Source organism: Lepidochelys olivacea, assembly GCF_965140295.1.
Source record: "Lepidochelys olivacea isolate rLepOli2 genome assembly, chromosome: 19".
Taxonomy (NCBI): Eukaryota; Metazoa; Chordata; order Testudines; family Cheloniidae; genus Lepidochelys; species Lepidochelys olivacea.
The window spans coordinates 9,199,153-9,205,152 of record NC_140429.1 but is presented as its reverse complement, the minus strand read 5'-3'; positions in this window follow the sequence as shown (position 1 = coordinate 9,205,152).

The window sequence follows — 6,000 nt, the reverse complement described above, 5'->3', positions numbered from 1 at the left end:
ACATTCTACCTCGCTCCTGCTCCAGGGATGTTTCTTTTAAGTGACTAAGCTTTCCCTTAAAAGGCCAAAGGTTATAAAGGGCCAAAAAAAAAAAAAGAGGTCAGGTTTTCAAACGTGGCCTCTAATCTTGGGTATCCAACTGGAGACTCCTAGAGCTTGACTTCCAGGAATTCTGGGTGTTGGAGGCTCAGCACCCCATGGGGGCACTATGTTCAGAGCCTACACAAATAGAAGTTTAAAAAAACCCTAAACTACTCTTGCTGGAAGGTCGCAAGATGATAAGTTATCATTCTGAATTTCAGGAGATAAAGTGCTAGAACTTCAAAACAGGGAGAGGCAAAACAGGTTGCTCCCTAATGCACAACTCACCCCATCTTACTCTCTGCTGACTCTTCACAGACTGCTGCTAGGCCCAGATCGTGCTTCCCTACATAGCCTGCAAGCTGGATCAATGGGGGAAAAAAACCACCAAACAAACCCTGAAGTTCAAAGTGATTGCTTACAATTTTAAATACACCATACTGAGGAAGGGACAGAAATCAGGCATGGAGGTCTGAAGTTGGGCTCCACAAAAGTCAAATAGCTACTTCTGCAAGCGTTGCCCTGAGGGTGCAGTTGACCAGACACAGGGTAGATAAGAAATGGAATCCAGCTGGGTTCTTTCCTAAGCTTTCCCCTGCCCATCTCCTTGAAGCAAGCAGCTATTCTTGCCCAGAATGCTTCACCTGGTCACTTAGAAAAGTCCTTTTCCTAGGCTGTCATCCTAGCTCTCCTTCTGCTCAATGAAAGGAGCAAGTATATCTTGTTAGTCTCCTACAGATTCTTACTGGTGAACCTGCTATCATAATTACTTGCGCCATAAAGATTAGTAACCCTCTGGTCAACAAGTATTACCTAGAGCCAAGAACAGAGTGCTCCTTCCCACCAATTTTAGTATCTGACATCGAACTTGAATCTGAATTAGCAAAGAAGCCTCACTTCATAAAACCGGTTTCAAGCCTTCAAACTTTCAGGAGACTGGGGAAGGCAGGGTACATGCAGTGGGAAGAAGAGGAAAAAGAAAGTCAGCAGGACAAAGCCTGAGACCCTTGCTCTATTAAACAGACCTTGACTGCAGAGAGAATCTGTGCAAGAACAAAGGGCCCACTTCTCCACCCACACTAATGTAACACCCTTGTCTATGGAGCTGCTCTCAATGTATACCGGTGAGAGAGGAGAACTGGGGCCAGAGTACAAGCAAGAACTCCAGCTTTAGCTCACTATTTCTCACCCACCCCCCCAGATGCTGGTACTTTAACAGTCCCTTTTCTTTAGTAACACACAATGGTCTACTTGCGCATGTGTTCCCTTGGGCATGCATGTCCATTCCCACTCTTGTTGCCAGGTACCTTCTAGCTCCCGCTGGGCTCCGTTCACAAAGTTGTCTCTCACAAGGCGTCCCTCTTTCTCCAGCTTTTAATAGTTGGACGGCGTCTCTTCCTTTTCCAAGCCTAATATGTCATCCTCACGCCAATTACCAGTGCCACTGATTTCCTTGTAGAACAGTGGGGGATGGGGGTATTTTGTACGGGGTGTGGGGAAAAGGGAAGGTTTGTTGCGGTTCTCCGTTACCCTTCCCCAGAACCTTAGAGGAGAGGTACTAAATAAAGTAATGCAATATTAAAGACAGACCCTCCTGTCATAAGTCGCATCTACTCACTTCTGATAAACGGGGAAGGGCCTCCAAACACCTGGCTGATTTGCGAGAGGAAGCAAGAGGCCAATTCTCATTTGCACCCCTGCAACTTCCTAGCCTTGACCCCTACCACCTCCATGTGATCCCCTATGTGTGGCATGTCCTCACAAAGCTCATTCCTACCTTCCACTTCAACCGCAAGGCACAATTCTACCTTCCTTCTAAAGACAGACACAACCTCCCTTCAAAAATAAATAAATAAAATCATCCTATCCAAAAAAAGACTAAACTTCCCATACAATTCTTCTGTTTCATCTCCTCTCCCCAGAACAAGCCACACAGGGCAGATGTTAGTCACGTTGCTTCATGACCAACGGGAAGGTGCTCAGACATTACAGCAATGAGGACATGGCAAGAACCGCAAAACAGAATTCCCAAGGTTCCTACCGGGACAGCATTGAAGACCTTCTGTAACGGGGCGCACTCACCTCTCGTGAGTGCCCCCCTTGACCAAGTGCAAGTGCCTGCACGCTGTTTGTCCCTGCTCCGGGATAGAGCAGTGCCCTCAGGGCTCCTCCCTGGTGACAATGCGTTTGCCCTTTTGGGCTTTCTGGCTACAGTTCTCCAGCTGGGCCACTATAGTTCAGGTCCCTCTCTGGGGTGCCTCAATGTTCAGGCCACTTCCCCCCAGTGGCCAATGTCAGGGACCCAGGCCTGCCCCCTACTCTGGGTCCCAGCCCAGGGACCCTGTAGATATCAGCCATCTGCTACATCCCTGTAACTGCATCACACAGCTTCCCTAATCCCCTGGGCCACTTCCCCTGTCGGAGATTCTGCAGCTCCATCAGCCAGCCACACACCATCCAGGCTCCTACATCTCCAGCAAGGAACTGAACTTCCGCCCTGCAGCTCTTCTTATACTAGGCTGCTGGGCTCCGATTGGAGGTGTCCCACACAGGCACTCTAGGCAGCTTGGAGGACTCTTCACTGCCCTTTTTTGGGGCAGTGTGTGGCAAGGGACACGAGGCCTCCAGCAGGGGGCCTCAGTCTGATATACCCAGTCACACCTTCGTTCTGCCATGCGGTTTACAGTGAATCAGACTGATTTGTAGAGTTGGCTGTTCTCCTTCTGCTAACTGCCCTGTATCTGTTTATTCCCAGGCTGGCAGCTCTTTGGAGCAGGGACGCTTGAGTATTTGAAAGACATCTAGCACCTAGGAGATGCTACTCTGAATAGAGAGTTTGATGGAAATGCAGCTCAGTTACATTGGCAAAAATGAAAGACGAACTGGAGCCAGAGAGAACAGAGGCAGGTGGAGGAGAGCCAATTTAAATTTTCCCCCTCAATAGAAAAACAGGAAGCCTCCACACTCAACCCCTTGGGAATTTCATCAGAAGTAAAGCTGTGGTTGTCAAAAGTACTCAAGGTTTTTTGTTTTGTTTTTTTTTAAGTTTTTGGTTGCTAAAAAAGACAAACCACGACATTCCGCCACACCCCAAATTTGGATGAACGAAAAAAAAAAATCTTATGGCAAAAAATTTTGTAGGGGAAAAACCCATCAGTAAATTCCCGATAATTTTTAAGATGGAGACACTCACAGGAAGATGGCTCAGTTGCTTTGAGTGCAGGGCATATACAGTTCTGTATGGACTTAACACACAGGGGATTTTTCCTCTTACAGCTGAAGCCAGGAGGGGAAGAAGCCTTTAACTATCTCTCTAGAACATATGCAGTTTTAGTGTCACCTGCCAAGAGAAGCTTTGGAAAAGCAGATTGCTAATGCTGTTTTTTTCCTAGGGTCTCCTCCTGCAATACCTTCTCACACGGTTAAGTGCTGGAGCTTGGATGGCATTCAAAAGACACTCTTGGGAAAAAAAAGGTCACGTCAGCAGTTGCTTGCTGACCCATGGTTAGTTTCTCGTGGGACTCCCCCTTTCTCTGATCCAGGTAGGAATCTGTCAGCAAGCATAGCCTTTGGAAAGCATTTTTCCCAGTTCAGTTCCCACTGGCTCCAAGAAGCGAAGGCCTATCAGTGGGGTCTGGCAGCTTACTATGGTTGCAGACCTCAGGTCACGCAAAGCTGGAACGTAACAGAATAGATCAGTACTCAACCCAAGTCCCCCACTGCCTACACTACCCCACACCCTGTCACGAAGCACACACATTGTGAAGCACGCGCAGGGAAGGAAATGACCTACCTCGTAAAGCAGAGCACACAACCGCTCCTCTCCGAAAAACACCTTGAAGGGCAGCTATGTTCCAGACACTCCAGGGCTAGCTATAAAGAAAATACACTTCTCAGGAGCTCAGATTAAATGTTGCTCTTTTCATTTGTAGTTTTTAAAAACATATGGTCTGGATCAGATCACCATAGCCTGCAGCTCTCACCTCAACCATAGCGTGAATTTACAAATTCACGCCAGCTTTTAGCACGCCAGGAAGGGGGGGTGCGGCGGATTAAAGCTTAAGACCGAGCAGCTGCAATGCTAAAAGCTCTGATCACGAACAAGACAACTTTACGCCCGTCTGTGACACCTGCCATCAAAGGATCACAAAGCACTTGACTGACATCCATGAATTGTCTCTCACGGCTTCTGTGAGGTTGGTATTACTCCCATTATACAGATGGGGAAACTGAGGTTGTGGCAGATCTGGGAAGAGAACCCAGATGTCACGGTTCTGTGGCTGAGGCAGTAGACCATGCTTCCTCCTAGACAGCAAGGTATAGCCCTACCCAGTGCTTAGTGATCTGAAAAAAGTGAGGTTTTGGGCGGGGGAGGGTGGTCCTATCATATTCTGGGAGCAGCAGCTTTCGCAAGACAGCACTTGAAGAGCATCCTGGGTTGCATAAAGTTGTTTTCGGGTCAGGTCTGTGACCCCTTTGGATACCCTCCCACCCACTTCAAGCACTAACATTATCCTCAGCTGTAGACAGAGTTACAGGCTGTTTGAGTGGAAGACCGGGAAGGAGCTTTACTACCATCACTATGGGCCATCAGAGGCCTTCAACAGCATCTCCCCACCTCCTGTCCTCCATTGCTCTCCCTCCTCTCCAGCAGCCACCTCCCCCTCGCCTCCCAGGTCCCTGAGGACAGCCCACACTTTCCCTCCTCCCTTCCACCCACTCGCCTCCCAACCCTGGCTGCCAGGGACACACACCAAGCTCATGCTACAAGAGACAACAATCCAGCAGCTGAGCAAATAGACTAAATTTGCTTGATGTTGTCACCTTCCAAACAGATTTTTAAAGAGACACATTCTCACCGGCAAGCCAATTTGTAAGCCTCACACTCATCTACCCAGTGAGCAGAACACCATGTGGCCTGGGTGTCTAATCAAGACCAACTCAAAAGATTGGATGAGCCACTCTGCAAACACCCCCCTCCCCAGCCAAGATGTCCGATAGGACCTCGTATTCTACCCAATTTGTGATCCTTGAAAGGCCCCTCCATTTTCAGAAAGGGGCAAGCAGCCCCCCTCTGAAGAGGGCCCTGTCTTTCTTTGGACAATCCCCTGCACACTGTTGGCAATGAGGTGCCTCCTTCGGCTAAAGCTGCTCATATTCCTTTCCGGAGACACTCCTTCTGCGAGGAGCACTCTCACGGGAGCAGTTTGGCAGCTACAGCCCAATGTGGGGGCGCTGCCCAGATTGGCAATTCCTACTAAAGAGCCACACCCCGATCATTTATAGGCAATACCACGGTATTCATGGTGTGCTGGGCTGTAAATGAGATGGGGTCCCCCCTTGTGTTAGGCACTGTATATGCGCCTGGGAAGAAGCCTTCTCCTCACAATCTAAACGTGACAAAGGATGCATCAGACCCATTTTATGGATGGGGAAGTTGAGACAGCAGCTTTTGATACATTTGCTCAAAGATATCACAGTCTGTGGCAGAGCTGGGAGAGGACCCTGAATATTCCTGCTCCCCTGCCAGTTCCTCATCCAGTGCTTGAACTGGAAGACTATTGTGCACCCCCCACCCCCCCCAAAAAAAGCTAAAACTTGTTTCATCAGCACCTCTCCATTCTGCCAGCCCAGAGGCCTTTTGGCAAGAGCCCATTTCTCAGAGGCAATGGCAATGAGTATTGCTGGCAATCCACATTCATAGAGAAACTGGCATGTAGGCTCCTGCCATCTCCCCGCTCCTTTGGCTTGGGGACGAGGCGTTTAAGTCCGTAGCTGTTCCATACCCATGGGGATACAGATATAATTTTTTGCCCTTTTCTTTCAGAGTATTTTAAGTCAGCCAGTTTTTCCAGAGAGCTGGACTCAGTGTTGCAGACACACAAAAGGCTGGCCATTACTTATTTAACATTGTGGGGG